Source organism: Sorex araneus, chromosome 1, assembly GCF_027595985.1.
Source record: "Sorex araneus isolate mSorAra2 chromosome 1, mSorAra2.pri, whole genome shotgun sequence".
Taxonomy (NCBI): domain Eukaryota; kingdom Metazoa; phylum Chordata; class Mammalia; order Eulipotyphla; family Soricidae; genus Sorex; species Sorex araneus.
The window spans coordinates 12145349-12163560 of record NC_073302.1 but is presented as its reverse complement, the minus strand read 5'-3'; the positions used below and the strand labels follow the sequence as shown (position 1 = coordinate 12163560).

The 18212-nt window shown below is 54.7% G+C and overlaps 1 protein-coding gene across 1 annotated transcript in view; it reads left to right on the top strand.

Moving 5' to 3' along the window:
• The first annotated feature begins 4895 nt into the window (after positions 1-4895).
• The window catches only part of GSN (gelsolin), a 63402-nt gene continuing 50085 nt past the window's right edge, over positions 4896-18212 (top strand). The window contains exon 1 of the mRNA XM_055146494.1: positions 4896-4943. The gene's annotated coding sequence lies outside the window, so the exon portion shown is untranslated. The remainder of the gene's footprint in view (positions 4944-18212) is intronic.

The following is an 18212-nucleotide window of genomic DNA, read 5'->3' as shown; positions in this document are numbered from 1 at the left end:
AGTCTCTGGAGGGCCTTCACTTGTATTTTATTTCATTATACAGTTTTATAAAGTTCTTTTGATTTAGGGTTGTGTTTAGGGTTATCAAGTTTCTTGAAAATTTAACCACAAGCTCTTGTGAATCCACTCGGCCTTCCACAGAGCCAAGGGGTCTTGCTGGAACAGGGAACAGACATCTCCCTTCTTCTTCTTCTTCTTCTTCTTCTTTTTTTTTTTTTGTATATTGTTTTTGGGCCACACTTACGCGTTAGTCCTGGATTTACATTCAGGAATCACTCCTGGAAGGCTCAGAGGATCAAATGGAATGCCTGGGATCAAACAAGGCAAGGAAAACTGTACTGTCACTGTCCTTATCACTCTGGCCCCAAACGCCTCCCTACTTTCAGGCATATTTCTGTCACCCTCTACATCTTGCCTTGTCTGTCCCCTTCTATAAAATACTGCCCCCTCCCCATGCCATTCTCCTTTTCTTCCTTCCCAGATGGTCAGCATCCTTCACCTAGTGAAGCTGTCTTCTCTTCCTTCTTCTCTCCCTCTATCTGCTACCTTGGAACAGCCAGGTTTATGGGGTAAGACCCAGTTCACTGTCTTGAGTCAACTGGATCAGAAGTGGGGATCACGTGTGTCACAAAGATTTCAGCTTCCTGCTGATAAAAGCCCTCTTGAGGCAAGTGGAGATGGCTTTCTGATCTGGTGCCATGTACTTAGGCAGCTGAGCAGAGATGAAAGACAAGGCAAGTGCATTTTCCCAAGCACCTTTAGTCTTCAGCCCTGCTCTGATCTTTCCCCAGAGTCCCAGCTGCCCCGAGCCCTTCCCTCAGGTTTCTCAAGCTGTTCTAGGACCTCTTTGGAGCACTCCCTTAATTAAGCCCCTTGCACAAAACTCCTATCTTGTGCTCTGCTTCTGGGAACCTGCTATTTAAGATTCAACATTAGATAAAGGTATATTGGTCCTGGGAGATAGTACAGAGGTCAAGGCACTTGCCTGGCCTTCCACTGACCCTGAGTTTAAAACCCTGGCCCTGCCTATGATCCCCCCAAGCACCTCCAAGCATTGCTCCCAAGCACATCCTCCTGTGACCCACCCTCACCCCTCAAAGCAGAAAAATATTAGTCCTAATAACTTACTTTTTCCTGAAACTCCAGGAGAGATATGTCTCCAAAAGACCTCTCTGACCCAGAAGTCTTCACTTCCAAGTCACCTCTGCACTGATTCAACCCTTTCATGTAGATCAAAATCTTCCTTGAGAAGAGAACCATCTCAGCAAGGAAACGAAAAAGATCAGGGGCCTGAGAGCAGATACAGCAGGTAGGGAGTTTACCTTGTGCGCAACCAACCAGGATCCAATCCCCAGTATCCCATCAGGTCCCTAGAGCCAGCCAGGAGTGATCCCTAAGTCCAGAGTCAGGAGTAACCCCTGAACCTCACCTGGTGTGACCCGAAAACCAAAATTTAAAAAACAAGAGAGAGTGAGAGATGCTATTGACTCTGAAGGTGAGGATCCAGTGATCATAGGCTCCCTGGAGTCTGGATCCTAGCGGGGAGCCCCAGAAGGGGAAGACTGGGAGGACGAGACACTGAGACAGAGAGGGTGTCTCAACTGCCCCGCCAAACAGACCCCGCCTTGAGTGGAAGATGCAGGCTTGGCCCCTCTCGCTCGGTGGCTTTCATGAGCTTTGAAGAGGGATATTTTTAGTGAATTTTTTTCCCACAAATTAAAGGCCTGGGGCAACCTCAACATCCCATCTATAAAAACCATTCTTCCATAGCATTGTGGTCACTTGGTGTCTCTGATAAAGCTTTGGTGATGCTCACGGTGTTGAAATATTTCACTCTGAGTATATTTGTTATAACGAAGTGTGATGGTGATCGTTGATAAGACCATAGTGACCTTCACCAGGAAAATAATTGTGACCCCACTGAAGGTTCTGATGAAAGTTGTTGTTGCTGTTGTTAGCTATAAAGTATTTGTGTACGTGTGTGGTGCTGGAGATCAAACCTGTGGCCTCACATATGCCAGGTTTGGGACTCTCCTGCTGATCCCCATTTCTAACCCAGCAATCAAGTATTAAGGTACAAACATTATTATTTAGACATAATGCTATTGCACATTTAATAGACCACAAGGGAGTAGAAGCGTACCTTTCATATGCACTAGAAAAACCCAAAAGTCATATGACTCAGTTCATGCCACATTTGGATCACAACGGGGTCTAGAACCTTTGCAATATCTCTGAGGTGCACCTGAGTGTCCTGAGCAGCACATGTTTCACATGTTGACATGTCAAAAGCAAAACATGAGGAATTTTCTGAGACCTCCATGTAATGTTGGCAGTCTTCATCAAAACCACCATTGCTGGGGCCGGGGCGATAGCACAGCAGGTAGGGCGTTTGCCTTGCACGTGGCCGACTCGGGTTCGATCCTCGGCATCCCATATTGTCCCCCAGGCACCGCCAGGAGTGATTCCTGAGTGCAGAGCCAGAAGTGGCCCCTGAGTATCGCTGGGTGTGACCCCCCCAAAAAAAACAACCACCATTGCTGTTTTTAATTCTCTCCAGAGACAGCCTCTGCTAATGGCTCTTGCTAGTGGAGCAGGCACAGGGTTATGAATGCAAGCCTCTGCATACTTGGCCTCAGTTTCCCTCCTTCTAAACTAAAAGATGCAGGCTGGAGAGATAGTACAGGGGTGAGGCACTTCATTCCTTGCATGTGGCCAATCCGGGTTTGATCCTGGCACCACATAGCACCGCAGAGCACTGCCAGGAGTGAATCCTGACCATAAATCCAGTAGCAATCCCTGAGCATCACTGGGTATGGCCCCCAAACAAACCAAAATAAATGAATGAAAGGTGGAATCAGAGTTTCTCCACTGTTTTCTCCATCCCAATCTGATATACCCCAGATCTAAGGAGACAGAGGTTTCCCTCTCTCTGCCAGGGAGAGGTTGCCGATGTTCAAAATGATATGCTAGATAATTCTAGGGCCCATGTAGGCAAGGGATGATAATCACAGAGCTCAGAACCAGTCTGTGTTTCTGCCTTTCTTCTTCACCCTATTTCCGAAGGGAACCATGGAAACCTCCAGGGGGGAAAAAAAAAGAAAGCAGAGCGTGGCATAGAGAGGGTATGAACCTTTCTGGGGTCGGAGCAGCCTGCTTTGGCTCTCAGAGAGAGTGGTACAGGGCCGTTTGTTCCCCAGCCAGGAAGGAGAGTGGAGGGTGACATGGGCTGAGCATGGGAAGGGGCTAAGGACACAGGCATGCAGGTGTCACCTGCATCAGCTCGGGAGAGCACCCTACCCCTTTCTGGTCTTGGTCTTCTCCTCTGCAAGCTGTTCGTGCCTGCTGAGGTGGGGTGGAGGTGGGGCACACTTCTTAGGAAGCCCAGGGCGTGGCACCGGGTTCAGGAACTGGTTCCTGCTATCTGGACAATTGCACCAAGGGAGAGTAGGATTAAGAGGAAGGCTGGCATTCCCCTGATCAGCCTGGTGAGGTTTCCCTGGCTGCTAAACCATGGAAAAGTGGGGAGAAAGGAGGAAGTGGGCGCTTGAACTTCCCCTCTGTAAAACTACACCGTCTCTGTTCTGATGGCCACGCCAAACCCCACATCTCACGTGGTACATTCATTTCTCCTGTGTTCCAGGCAGGGTCGCTGGGAATGATGCATGCGTCACGCGGTCCGGTCTCCTGTAGTCAGTTCTGCTGGAAGGGGGTCCTGCCCAAGCACCAACAGAACTATTATTTCTCCAATGCATTGGGAAATTCTGTTTATTTTACTGTGCTGAAGTTTATCCAGGAAATAAAGGGAGGGAAGGAAAGAGAAAGATCCGAGGAAAGAGGTAGCTCAAGATGCATGATCAAGAGTACGAACAAGAGAAACACGTGACTTTGCAAAGTGGAAGAAGCAAGTCCGCACCCTGAGCAGGGAAACGCACCCTAAAGTGAGAAAGGAGGCCTCGGGCAGATGCAGCAAGGCAGGGCTTGGACAGCACACACCTCAGGAGGAGATGCCCGTATGTGCCAGGAGATTCTGTTAATAGGACCTTGCATTCACTTTTTTTTTTTTTTTTTTTTTTTTTTGCTTTTTGGGTCACACCTGGCGATGCACAGGGGTTACTCCTGGCTCTGCACTCAGGAATTACTCCTGGCGGTGCTCAGGGAACCATATGGGATGCTGGGAATCGAACCCCGGTCGGCCGTGTGCAAGGCAAAGGCCCTACCCGCTGTGCTATCGCTCCAGCCCCTACATTCACCTTTTTTTTTTTTTTGACAACGTGCCTTCTCCCCATCGCCAGAAATAATATCCGCACCACACTAGCAAAACTTCCATTTCTGGGGGGTCCCGACTTCCCGCCTAGGTGCTAGGGGTCTCTCCCCCAAGACCCATAACGAGTTTTGCACCCGCTTGACGGGGCAGGAAAATCGGAACTTGGCTCTGCAGAGCTTCGTGCCCCGAGTTACTACAGGACTAGTAGGCGTCAGGGGCTTCCACCCCTGCCACACAGAGCCAACGCCCCTGCTCAGGGTTCTGATTCAGGGATGAGGCATACACCGGGCATTTCTCGGTCCTGCTTCCTGACCAAAGTGGGGGGATTCTAACCCCGTCAGGGGGTCCAGCCGCTCCTAGCAACCTCCTCCCCCTCCACCCGTCCTAGTGTAAAGCATGCGAATGTCTCAGTAGAGTGGGATGGGCAACGTGACCCCCCGCGGATCTGGAATGCCAGCCTGCAGCGGCCAGGAGGGGCAGGTCCCGCCCTCTCCCGCCACCCCCCTCCTCCCCCCGCCGTGACTCCCCTGCAGGCTGGCCCGGCCGCCCCGCCCCGGCCCCGCCCACCCCGCCCAGGCCCCGTCCACTCCACCGCGGCCTGGCCCCGCCCCGCCGCCCCCAGCCAGCTGAGCACAGCTGGACCCGGTCGCTGCCGTCGCCAGCGCCGCAGCCGCAGGTAAGGGGCAGCGGGTGGCCCCGGGACCCCGGCAACCTGGGGCTTCCGAGCATCTGGGTCCTTCCTTGTCCCTCGGCGCGGCTCGGCCCCGCAGCGCGCGCATCCCTCTCCTCGCTCGACTCCCAGGGGCGCCGGGGCGAGCTGGACTCAGGGACGGGGGGGGGGGGGGACTCTACGGCAGGGGAGGAGCGGGTCCCCCCACGCCCCCCCTCCACCCCGGCCTGGCCGTGCAACCCGAGCTGGCCGAGCTGGGGCGGGAGCTGGGCCTGGGCTCACCCCACCCCTGGGCTCACCCCACCTCGGCGGCAGACGGGGCTCTGCAGGTAGCGGGCCGGGCCGCGGGCGCAGCGTGGGGCGGGGCGGGGTGCGGTGGGGGGCACACGGGCTGGGGGCGCGCGCCCGCGGGCCCAGACCCCGGGCGGATGCTCTCCCACCGCCCGGGCAATGAGGAACCGGCCACTCCTTCCTCTCCGGGCGCCCCAGGTCTGTTGGAAAGTTTCTTCCTTGTCCTTTGAAACCTGGCGGCGCGGACGCCCAGTGGGCGCGGCGAGTGTGGCTCTCCCGCACGCACACGGAGACTTCCGCGCGGGCCCCAGACCCAGGATGGGACCCTGCTTCCCCCCCCCCTCTCTGCCTTTCTCGGGTCGATACACCCCGCCCCCCTCGAGCCCACCCCGGCAGCGGGCCTCTGCTCCAGGCCGGGGCGCGCTGGCGGTCGTGGGCGGTGGCCCAGGGCGGGCTGGACTCTTGCAGGTCAGGGGCAGCTGCTAGTGGGCAGGGCACATCGGCGTTTCTTGGGCGCCCGACACCCACCCTCCATCCAGCCCTCACGGGCTCCTCGCAGCAGGGAGGGATCGTTAATACCCACCCCGGTCCCTGAAGGGCACCCGCTGCCCAGCCCTCCTGGAGGCCCCGCTGCCTGGGAAGGCGGCGCCCTGGGGAGGTGCCTCCCACTTTTGTGTGTCCTCTGGGGACGGTTCTAAGCCTGGATCCTGCACATCCTGTTCTCCCAGGACCACATTTCCCAGCCGGGCACTAGTCTGGCTGCAGTGCACTGTCCAGTCTGGCTGCAGTGCACTGCCCAGTGGCCAGCGCTCACTGGCATCGCGCCCCTGCCCCCAGAGGCTGTGCCTGCTCCGCTGTCCCCTGCCCCGCCCCTACGCCCAGGAGGAAGGGCCAGGCTGGGGTCCAGGCTCGGTTCTGGCAGGCTAGGCTTCAGATCCTTGAATGCTCCCGGTGCTCAGTGCCTGAGACACCCCCTCTCCCCCCCACTTGGGGGTGCTAGCTACTATTTCTTGGGATTGTTTATCCCGGACGCGGTTAGGAGCAGAGGAAGGAGGCTTGGGGGGGGCCCGGTGGGGGTGGGGCAGTCAGCATCCCCTGCGGCTTTATTTTCCTTGCCAGGGCCTCGTTATTTATGAATGTTGGGGAAATGATAAACAGCTGGGCAGCTGCAGTTGGCACCCAGTGACACAGCCGCAAAGGTTTCCGTGAGAATCCGGAAGGAGAACTTTCATCCAGAATTTTCCATAGACTGTGATTCTTTAAATTATTATTATTATGGACTAACACGCACTTGAGGAAACATGTTGAGAAACACCCTAGAATGTGGTGGGGGTTGCCGATGGGGCTCCCCCAGTGATGTTTCCTTCCTTCCTTCCTTCCTCCCTGACCTGACTATTAGGGGCATGCTAAGTGCCTGGGACGCCAGTGTCCTGGGGACAGACGAAGCTCTCTGTCCTTAACCTGCCTGACATCCAGCATGGTCCCACGAGCAATGGGACATTATTGCTGCAGCCTGTAAGGGGGTGGCTGTGTCTGTTGGGGGAACCAGCTCTCTCAGTGATAGGGATCATTCCCCAGGAGGTAAAGGAAGTGTGGAGAAAGACATACGAAGAAGCAGAAACAGCTTGTGCAAAGGGACAGAGGTTTTTTTGAGCAATGCCTGTGGCCAGCCTGGAGGCCGAGGGCAGTTCGGTGGGGTGGGAGTGGAGACTATAAATAGAAATGGAAGGAGGGTTTGAATTTGATCCTGAAAGCAAATAGGAGCTGCGAGAGGGGATGGGACCAGAACAATTATTTCACTGATGAGGCTCACGCCTTGGTTGTGTGAGGGCCTGGGTGTGACCCCCAGCACAGTAAAAACAGGCCAGAGCCCCACAGCTCTCTTCTTTCTGATAACTCACGGGGGTAAAGGACACTGAAGGAACGAAACAGGAAACGGAGACCGGTCTCAACCAGAGAAGCGGGTAAGGTACGTTCTGGGGCTTTGACCCCGCCATGAATTTTGTCTCAAAAGTAGCAACTGGCTTCTATGGACAAAATAAGGTTGCTATGGCTTGTTGTTGTTATTATTATTATTTTTGGATCATACTCAGTGGTGCTCAGGGCTAACCGCTGGCTCTCTGCTCCGGGATCATTCCTGGTTGTGCTAGGGGGTCATATATGTTGCTGAGGATTGAACTGGGGTCGGCTGCAGGCAAAACACGTGCCTTTATTTTTTTTTGCTTTTGCTTTTTGGGTCACACCCGGCAATGCACAGGCTCTGCACTCAGGAATTACTCCTGGCGGTGCTCAGGGGACTATATGGGATTTTGGGAATCAAACCTGGGTTGGCCGTGTGCAAGGCAAACGCCCTCCCTGCTGTGCTATTGCTCCAGCCCCAAAAACAAGTGCCTTGACCCCTCTTACATTGTTGGTTTTTTTTTTTTTTGGGAAGGGGGGCCACATCCCGCTGTGCTCAGGGCTTACTCCTGAGATCCGCACTCAGGGGTCACTCTTGGCAGGGCTCAGGGGACCATATGGGGTGTCGGGGATCAAACCTAGGTTAGCCACACACAAGTGCCCTACTTACTGTACTATCACGCCAGCCCTGACCTTCCGTTATTCTGGTTTTGGCTTTTTCCTCTTTTGGTTTTTCATTTGTGTTGTCAGGGATTGAACAAGAAAAGCACGCATGCTAACACTGAGTCACATCCCTGAGCTTTCTCTTTTTCAAACGATTCTGAAGGGGGAAAATGCGGTTGAAGAGTCAAACATGGAAAAGAGTATGAGGGCTGGAGTGATAGCACAGTGGGTAAGGCCTTGCCTTGCATGTGGCTACCCGGGTTCAATCCCTGGTACTGCTTATGGTTCCTGTAGTACTTCAGGTGAGACCTAAAACCAGAAAGAAAGAGAGAGAGAAGAATATGGAGTAGGAAGCCCTCCATGGTGGGTGCAGCCCCCTCCCCACACCCCGCCTTTTTATCCATAAAGATCCTCAGTTAGTAGGGTGTGACTCCTGCCCAACTGCACCCAGCCCACAACCATCCCTGGTCCCTGTCCTCTCCCCCATTGAGGGTAATTTGGGTCTTCCCTGGGAAGATGCCAGATGATTTCCACATGGTCTCTGGTTCTCGGTTGAAGCGCTGGCCTCTGGTTTTCTTTAAGAAAACTCTGCTGCTTATACCTGCTGTCACTGACGACATGGGTTTGTTTGCCAGGAAACACAGGGCTGAAAGGAGTTGGCAGCGCTGGTCTGGGGCACGGAGCTCCGAGCTTGGTTCCCCCGGTGCCTCGGGGCTAGTTCCAGCTCTCTAGGCCTGGCTTTCTTCACCTGCAAAACAGCGAGCTGTTGTCAGCCTGATCCGAATGATTTCAAAGCCCCCTTTCATCAAGCATCCTTCGAGCTGGGATAGTCACGTCCTTTCATAGAGGAGGTGACTGAGGCTACGGCTCACTCCTGCAGCTGTGTGGGTACCAGGCAGCTGTGCCAGGATGGCAGAGTTCTGACTCCCGCACCATCGTGCTTTAAAACTGCTTAAACAGGGGCTGGAGCGATAGCACAGCGGGTAAGGCATTTGCCTTGCACGCGGCTGACCCGGGTTCTAATCCCAGCATCCCATGTGGTCCCCTGAGCACCGCCGGGGTAATTCCTGAGTGAAGAGCCAGGAGTAACCCCTGTGCATCGCCAGGTGTGACCCAAAAACCAAAATAAATAAATAAATAAATAAATAAAATAAAACTGCTTAAACATTGCCCATTCTCGGGGCTGGAGTGATAGCACAGCGGCTCCCCGTTTTTGCCTTGCATGCGGCCAACCCGGGTTCGAATCCCAGCATCCCATATGGTCCCCTGGAGTAATTCCTGAGGGCAGAGCCAGGAGTAGCCCCTGTGCATCGCCAGGTGTGACTCAAAAAAAAAAAAAAAAAAACATTGCCCATTCTCTTGAAAGTTTTCTGGTTGCTGACCCCGTGAGAGGCTAGGGGTTGGCGGTGGTACTCACGGAGGCCGTGACAAGGAAAGTGAGTCCGTGTGCCTGACTGGGGACTTCAGCCCTGCCACAGAGAGGCCTGGAGGGGCCTCCCCGAGCTGTGTGACTCCTGGTGCCCCTCAGGGCCGAGAGGGAGACCAGTGTCCTCTCCACACCAGGGAACCAGGCTCAGAGAAGACCCAAGGCCTCCCAGTGTCACTTGGGGAGTCGACTGGTCCGGCCAATACCGGTGCCCCAGTGTTTTTATTTGAGAACTTGCCTGGAAAGCTTTCGGGGCAGGCCAGGAAACTGGGGCTTCTATAGCTCCCCGGGACTCACCTTGCATTTCCCAAGAACATGCTGGCAGATGCAGAGGGGGTGGAAAAGCAAGCCCCCCGAGATCCTGCGTTTTCAGGGGGAGGAAAGAGACCAAAGTTTAAGCCGCCTGCTGCAGCGGCAACAATGCTAAGTAAAAATATCTCCTCCCTTGCGTGCATGTGTCATATTTCAGCCTGATGTGGTCTGTGAGTTTGGAGACCACAGGCAGACTGGTTCCTGCTGCTCTCTGGCTGCCCTGGTTAGTCCGGCCCTCCCCCCTCCCCCACTGAGACCACATCAGCAACTTCTTTAATTGAGCAGAGCAAAGCACGGTGGGCAAGGCCGGGAGGTCTGGCTTGGCCGCTCCTAAAGTACAGGGTGCCTGGTGCTAACGTGGACCTTTCGCTGGACCCACTGTCCACCCGCGCTGGCTGGGGGTCGGGGTGGACAGGATCATGCCAGGCTGCCCCCCTGCTGCTGGCCCCGAGTCAGAGAGCTTTGCACCCACCCAGTGCATGTCTGCAAGCACCAAGTTGCCAGCACCAGTGACAGCGGGAACTGCAGCTGCCCATCATGAACTTGGACTTTGGAAGCTGACATTGTTGTCCCATTGAATAGATAGGCAGGTTGAGGTTGGGAATTTGTCATGTGTCTAGCCTCTTTGTCTTTATGTTTCTTTCCTTTTATTTTTATTGTTTTTGGTGAGATGGGGGTGAGGGGAGAGTTTAGGCCATACCCAGCCGTGCTCAGGATCTAGTCATTCGTGGTGGTAACCAGGGATTGAACCGGGGTCTGCCTGACGCAGGCGCCTCAACCCTATTATCTCCACCGCCCTGTTTCATCTTGGAACTGCCCGGGGAAGGAGGAGAGAGAGACTCTGCTGTGTGATGAGAGAAGAAATGACTCACTTTCTCTTCTCCGGGTCTCAGAGGAGCCCCGAGATTACCGTGAGCTGCTCTGTTTGGCAGAGAGGAAAACTGAGGCCTGAGCTTGTCCACCACCGGGCTCTCCCAGAGTCTGCGCAGTTTGTGACCCCCAGAACCGCTCTCCCCATGAGCATTCAATGCTTGGGTGAAAGGGTAAAGGGTTTCCACGTCGACTGTAAAGTATCCCTGAAACCGACTCTTCCCAAGGGGGGAATCCAGAAATGAACGAAGCCGGGGGACCTTTCACGGAATGCCAGGACTGGTGGGAGTGGATGCGTTTATTCTGCGGGACTCTTTTAAGCAAATAATCCCACGGCTCTCAGCCCCAACCGGGCTCTCCTCGGGATCAGGCTGATTTGCCAAGAAAAATACACATATGGCATCAGCGAGCCTTCTGGGAGCGGCCAGGCCCTGGGGTTTTCCTTCTCGAGGCGGAGGCTGGGTGGGTCCTTTGTGGGTCCGAGGTCAGTACGAGCGAACGTGGAGGGAGTGGCCGAGTGGCATGGGTGGGCTGTCATGGGGCTAGGGATGCATTTCACTCCCTTCCTCCAGGGGGTTTTGTTTTGGGGGGATGGGGTGTTGGAGCCAGAGTGGGGGGGTGCTCTGGGTCATTCCAGTCAGTGTTTATGGGACCATATGCGGTTCTGGGGACTGAACTGGAGTTGACAGTGTGGAAGGCAAGCGCCTTCACCCCTGTACTGTCTCTCTGGGACCCTTCACGGGCTTTACCCGTGGCGTATTCGATATGCCAAAAACAGTAACAACAAGTCTCACAATGGAGACGTTACTGGGGTGCCCGCTCGAGCAAATCGATGAGCAATGGGAGGACAGTGCTACAGTGATCCTCATCTGACAGTGCTCCAGGGCTCTCCCTGGCCCTGTGCTCAGCGGTGACCCCATCAGTCATCAGGAACCGAGCGGTGCTGGGGCTCAAACCCGGGCCTCCCACTCAAACTCTGGCCCTCTGGACCATCTCCCCCACCTCATTCATTCATTTAGCAAATACACTTGTACAGTTCAGCCTCTGCGAAGGGGCATCGGCAAAGACCCCAGAGGCAGAGAGAAGCCGGTCCTCTCTACAACGTTGGCTTCACTCGCCTTAAGGTCTTCATACTTTCTCCTCTTTCAGCGCCCGCCGTGTCTGCCTCTGTCAAGCTCGGGCTTCAGACCCTGCCATTGCCTAAAACGGAGCGAGCCCCGAGCAAGCATTCCAGCGCCGTACCGAAAGGTTTTTGATGGGTGGGTTGGTTTGCTCTCCTGACTCATAACCGCCCTGGGAGGTGATTTCTAGTACATAGCCTTCCCGTTTAATGGGCTCCCCGAGAGGGACTGGCCGTGTTCTGGGATCCCTGAGTTCCAGTTCAGGAAGTAGCAGTTGGGTGGCACTGTGTCATTCAGCAGGTTCAGCAGGGTTGGGGGGAGGGAGGAGGGAGGGGGAGCCGTCCCGGGACCCTTCCTGTTCCCGAAGTGGATCTGTTTCCCCTGGGGAGCATGTTCAGAGCCTTCTTGCTACCCTCCTGCAGAAGGTGGGAAATGCCAGCCTTGCTTTTTAATGGTCTTTTGGAGGGAGACATAAAAAAAAAGGACCATGACATTTGTGGCTGCGTGATTTCCAGCTTTCATAGATTTAAACTTGATTAGAGCTGCACGAGGGTTTCAATTGAGAGCTTTCGAGAAATGTGGATTCTCGGGCACCACCCTAGGGTTGCTATATTTAGCAAGTGAAAGCACAGGAGGGCGCCAGTGAAATGGGAGTTCCAGATAACGCATGATTCTTTCGCATGAGGTGCCTGCTGTAATATTTGGTTCTGCTTGCCCTCCTGCCCCCGTGCATTGTTTATCTGAAACTCAAGGCTCAAGGGCCATCCTGTATTTTATCTGGGCCTGGTGAACGAGTGTCTGCATTTGCACAGGGTCACTGTGGGGACCCAGTCTGGTTCCGGGCTAGGAGTGCTGTGTCAGGGCTGGCCACCAAAGCACAGGAAGGACCTTTCATTGGAATGCTCTGTCCCTAGGGAAAAGCTCTGTGGATCAGGAGTCAACTGACCACCTCCTCCATCATCTGCATGTGTATGTCTTTTATGTGTGGAATTTCCTTCCTTCCTTCCTTCCTTCCTTCCTTCCTTCCTTCCTTCCTTCCTTCCTTCCTTCCTTCCTTCCTTCCTTCCTTCCTTCCTCCTTCCTTCCTTCCTTCCTCCTTCCTTCCTTCCTTCCTTCCTTCCTTCCTTCCTTCCTTCCTTTCTTCCTTCCTTCTTCCTTCTTCCTTCCTTCCTTCCTTCTTCCTTCCTTCCTTCTTTCCTTCCTTCCTTCTTCCTTCCTTCCTCCTTCCTTCCTTCCTTCCTTCCTTCCTTCCTTCCTTCCTTCCTTCCTTCCTTCCTTCCTCCCTCTCTTTCTTTCTTTCTTTCTTTCTTTCTTTCTTTCTTTCTTTCTTTCTTTCTTTCTTCTTTTTTTGTCACACCTGATTACTCCTGGCTCTACACTCAGGTATTACTTCAGTCGATGCTTGGGGGACCATTTGGGATGCTGGGGATGGAACCCGGGTCAGCCACATGCAAGGCAAATGCTCTACCCACTGTGCTATCGTTCCAGCCTCATGTGTTGAATTTTCTTAATACTGGGCATGCCCACACTGTTGTCAGTGGACAGGAAAGACCCCTGTGCAATGTCCTTTGCTTTGCCAAGAAGTCCAGACCTCAGGCTATACAGATAGTGCCGTGGGGAAGACACTTGCCTTGCATGCGGCTGACCCAGTTTGATTTTTAGCACCCTACATGGTTCCTTGAGGCCTGCCAGAAGTGATCCCTGAGCACAGAGTCAGGAATAAGCCCTGAGCACTGCTGGGCCTGATCCAGAAATGAAAGAAAGAAAGAAAGAAAGAAAGAAAGAAAGAAAGAAAGAAAGAAAGAAAGAAAGAAAGAAAGAAAGAAAGAAAGAAAGAAAGAAAGAAAGAGAGAGAGAGAGAGAGAGAGAAGGAAGGAAGGAAGGAAGGAAGGAAGGAAGGAAGGAAGGAAGGAAGGAAGGAAGGAAGGAAGGAAGGAAGGAAGGGCAAAGAAGGAAGGAAGGGCAAGGAAGGGAGGGAGGGGGAAGGAAGGTGAGAGTGAAGGAAGGGGGAGGTGGGAGGGGGAGGGAAAGGAAGGAAATAAAGGAAGAAAGAAAAAGAAGTCCAGATCTGACTCAGGCCTCAGTCTCCTCATCTGTAAAATGGACTGTATCCTAAGCATTCCCCTCCAAGGGAACGGAAAGGCCCAGCTGAGAGAGCCCCAGAGAGGAAATGGGGTCAGAGCTCAGGCCCGGGCATGGCTCTGCTTCCCTGCTCAGAGCCAACAGCCTTGGCTGTGTGCCCAGCTGCAGGCTTTGGCGGGATTGTGGTGATTGGGGAGAAGACCCCTCGCCGGACTCCTGCCCCCTCAATGTCATTTCTAGGCTCCTGCAGCTGGGCCTCGTGAACTGAGTGGGCTCCTCAGCCCAGAGAGTATCAGCAGACACTGGCCAAGCCCACTGTTACTGCTCCTCTCGGGAGATCTCAAAGTGGGATGGATGACGGGTGTGAGCCCACGGACTGCGGTGATTTCTGAACCCAGGCCTGGGAGAGCCCGATTGCCCCAGCAGTGTGGCTTCCCCTGCTCCGAAAGGGGGACTGGCCCTTCTCTGCTCCTCGGGGGATGCTTTTCTAAGTGTGGTGACAGTGGGGTGCGTTTCCTCTAGCAGGGATACTAGGTCCAAGAGCCTGTGTGTACCATGGCACAGAGAAAGACGCCTTGGGGCTGGGGGGCTGGAGAGCAGGAGAGGGGTTAGGGTGCTGGTCTTGCATCCCTGGCACCTCATGGGCCCCTGAGCATCGCAGGTGCACCCCTGGAGGCTTGGTCGTCCCCAGCGGTACAGGGCCCTCATAGCACCATGCTTTCAGCTGCTTGCATCGAACCCTCTGGCTTGATTAGCTGGGAATGGCCCCAGAACTCCTGAGTACCATGTGGGAGGCCCACTCCCCCAAACGGAAAAATGCCTTTGGACGTCTTCTTTTCTCGGGAGAAGGGAAGCATCCCCACTGTTGTAGCCAGACGCAAAACACATCTAGGAACGTCTGAACCTCACCCTGTGTTTGAATCATTTTGGGGTTTGGTTAAGATGCGATTTTTGGCTCAGTAGGTCTGGTGGGGGGGCATGGTATGTGATCCTGCATTTCTGCTTGCTTTTTTTTTCTTTTGGGTCATACTCGGCAATGCACAGGGGTTACTCCTGGCTCTGCACTCAGGAATTACTCCTGGCGGTGCTCAAGGGACCCTATGGGATGCTGGGAATTGAACCCAGGTTGGCCGCGTGCAAGGCAAATGCCCTCCCCACTGTGCTATTGCTCCAGCCCCTGCATTTCTTTTTTGTTTGCTTGTTTGGAAGCCACACTCAGCCATGCTCAGGGCTCACTCCTGGCTCTGTGCTCAGGGCTCACTCCTGGCAGGGCTTGCGGGACCATAGCTGGTGCCAGAGATCTAACCTGGGTCAGCCGTGTGCCAGTCAAGCACCTGACCCACTGCACTGTCCCCAGCCCTGACCCTGGAGTCCTGAGGTGCTTCCAGGGCCCACGCTGCCCACACTGGTTCTTAATCTCCCATGAAGAGCCAGACAAGAGCCAAATCCCTGTATATCTCATCTTGGAGGCCTTTTATTTTTTTCCCCTTTGCTGGATTTCCCCCCACCTCTCCCCAGCTGTCTGTTTAGCCCACAGTTGCAAGTTCTGGAATCTGTACAGCTCTTGAAATATTTCGCTGGCTAATTGCGGGGTGAGGTAAATCCCTCTTTAGGGGAGAATGACTCAGAAGGAAGCCAGCTGAAGGGGAGCGACGCAGCCGGGACCCGAACATTTGGCTTAGATAAGCATTTCCACCGGGACTTTTAGACTCGAGATTGTGGCGCTTGTTCTCAATTGCTCTAAAGTTTGCGAACTGAAGCCCTGGAAAGGCCATGGCCTGTTTTTAAATGCCTCTAAGCAAGAATGTCTTACATTTTTCAAAGGTTTTAGACAAACAACAACAACAAAGTCCCCAAGCCAAACAGGGAAGCGCAGAGTCTGAAAAGCCTGAAATATTTACTGTCTGCCTCTTGCCAGTGAAAGCTCCAAGTCATCAGACCTGAGAAATCCAGCCCTATAGCTCGAAATGTCGGGCCGTCAAGAAGGGGGCTGGGTGGGGCTGGAGCAATCCTACAGCAGGTAGGACACTTGACTTGCACAGAGCCGGGTTCAATCTCCGGCATCCCAGGTCATGCCCTGAGCACTGCCAGGAGTAATACAGAGCCCCGAATAATCCCTGAGCATTTTGTGGCTCAAAACACAAAAAAGGGATCTGAAAAAAAAAAGGCAGGAGGAGGGGCTGAAGTCAGATATAGTATAGCAGGTAAAGCATTTACCTTGTACTGGGCTGACCATGGCTCAAGTCCCACCAGGAGCAATCCCTGGATGCAAAGCCAGAAGTAAGCCCTGAATACCACCAGGTGTGACCCCCACATCTGGAGGGCTGGTGGGGTCACCTGATGTGGGGCGGGGAGGGGAGTGGGAATCATACAGACAGCTTGGCTGTGTGGCCCGGGACAGGCTGCTCTACCTCTCTGAGCTTATGTCTTCCCTTTGGACACTGAGCAGGAGCAGAAGCATGGATGGGGCTAGCTCTAGATTCCGAGAGGGCCCGATAAACACAGAGAGCCTGTGTCTGACTGAACACGGGGAGGGACTAGGTGGGGCTGACAGGCAGGATGAGGAGACGGGTGGCAAGGTGGCTGATGTTATTTGGACCCTTCTGGGACCCTGGGCAGACAGCTCAGGGACAACAAGCTCACTCAGTGTCCAAGTTATACACACCCACAGACTCTTCCCCCGAGGAGCTTGGAAGGATGTGGGGTGGGAGCATCGAGGAGCACTGGGCTCTGAGGACCTCTGTCTGGCTCTTCCCACACCCCCTGGACAGAAAACTCCTCTTGTACCCAGGTTTTTTTTGGTTTTTTGTTTTTTTGCAGAGGTCACGCCCAGCTATGCACAGGGGTTACTCCTGGCTCTGCACTCAGGAATTACTCCTGGTGGTGCTCGGGGGACCATATGGGATGCTGGGAATAGAACCCGGGTTGGCCGCATGAACCCTACCCGCTGTGTTATCACTCCAGCCCTCTTGTACCCACTTTAGGGGTGCAGTTTCTGACCCACCAGCCTTGTCAAGCCGGGCAACCATTTGTTCTGGTCCTGCTCAGGCTTCATAGTAATTCAAACTTTGACCCAAGAGCAGCTGGTATTTCTGCATGTCCCAAGGATGTCCGAGAGATCCAAACGGTCCTTGGCAGTAAAAAGCTTCCTTATCCCTGCGGATAGGTTCGGGCCGGGATGGAGGGCTTCCACCTGATCCTGAACCCCCTCCCCACAGGCCAGCTTTCCCCCTGCTGGGCAGCTCCATTGGAACGTGCTTCCTCCCCTTCCCAGATTCTGCCGCATAATTATCCAGGACTTGAATTCTTTTTCCTTTGTGCATTCAAGTGGGGAAATAAGCACTATTTGAAGTTTTTAAAAATATGCCAGTCTTATTTATGGGGGGGCGGGGTGTGTGAACAACAACAAAAAAAGGGTCTGACAAATACGTAGTGAGGAGGACTAGCCTAAGCAGACGTTATTCTGGGAGACAGAATCCAGCACTTGTGCGTATAAAGGGAGTAAGGCTGGGAGGAAAACCTCTGGCAGGCCCCATCTAGAGCAGAGGCGGTGGACTGGACTCGGTGGTTCGGGAGACTTTGTTTTCCAGTCACGGGAGCCTCCAAGTCCTAAATGAAAGGCAGACCCACTTGGACTTGGCAGAGTTCACGGGAAGCCCAGCCCAGTTTGGAGTCCTGGCCCCGGATCCAGGGGGAGCGTGCAATGCTCTTTTTGCCCATAGAGGGCAGCACCTGCACTGCTAGCGGGCTCCAGGGGGGACCGTGGGCGCACACGTGAGCATCTGCTCAGACCCGCGTGGGCCTGCACGTGACTCGCTGGGGGCGGCCTTGGGTGTCTCTTGCGCTTGGGTGGCCCCAACCCCAGGCCAGGCTCGGGGGTGTGGGAGCAGATCTGGGTTTGGTGGCGAAAGCGGGCTCGGAGTCAGCCCCTGGAAAGCCAGAGGCCCCTGGGAGCTTCGAGAAGCTTCTCCCGGTCAGGGCCTGCCGGAGGGGAGAGGAGGGAACGCTGCCCGGCTGGGAGCCGGCCGCAGGCGTGAGCGCCAGGAGGAGAGAGGAGCAGGGCTGGGAGAGAGTTCTGGAACAGGGTGTGGAAAGATTCCGAGAGGGCCATAGACACAGAGCGCCTGTGTCTGACTGAACGGGGGAGGGACTAGGTGGGGCGGGCAGGCAGGACCAGGAGACGTTCCTGAAGGATCTGGAACCTTCTCTGGGGCCTGAGTAGGAGCATGCTGGAGCGTGAGCAGACTCGCTCAGGGCTCGTTCCGGGCTCGTTCCGGGCTCGTTCCGAGGAGGCAGCACTGAGGATGTGAGGGAGGAAGCCTGGAGTGGCCTCCCGTTTGAGGGGGACGGTACCCTGGGCCTCCCAGACAGAGAGCACCGGGGTAACAGTACCCTGGGCCTCCCAGACAGAGAGCACCGGGGGACAGTACCCTGGGCCTCCCGGACAGAGAGCACCGGGGGACAGTACCCTGGGCCTCCCAGACAGAAAGCACTGGGGTAACAGTACCCTGGGCCTCCCGGACAGAGAGCACCGGGGGACAGTACCCTGGGCCTCCCAGACAGAGAGCACTGGGGTAACAGTACCCTGGGCCTCCCGGACAGAGAGCACCG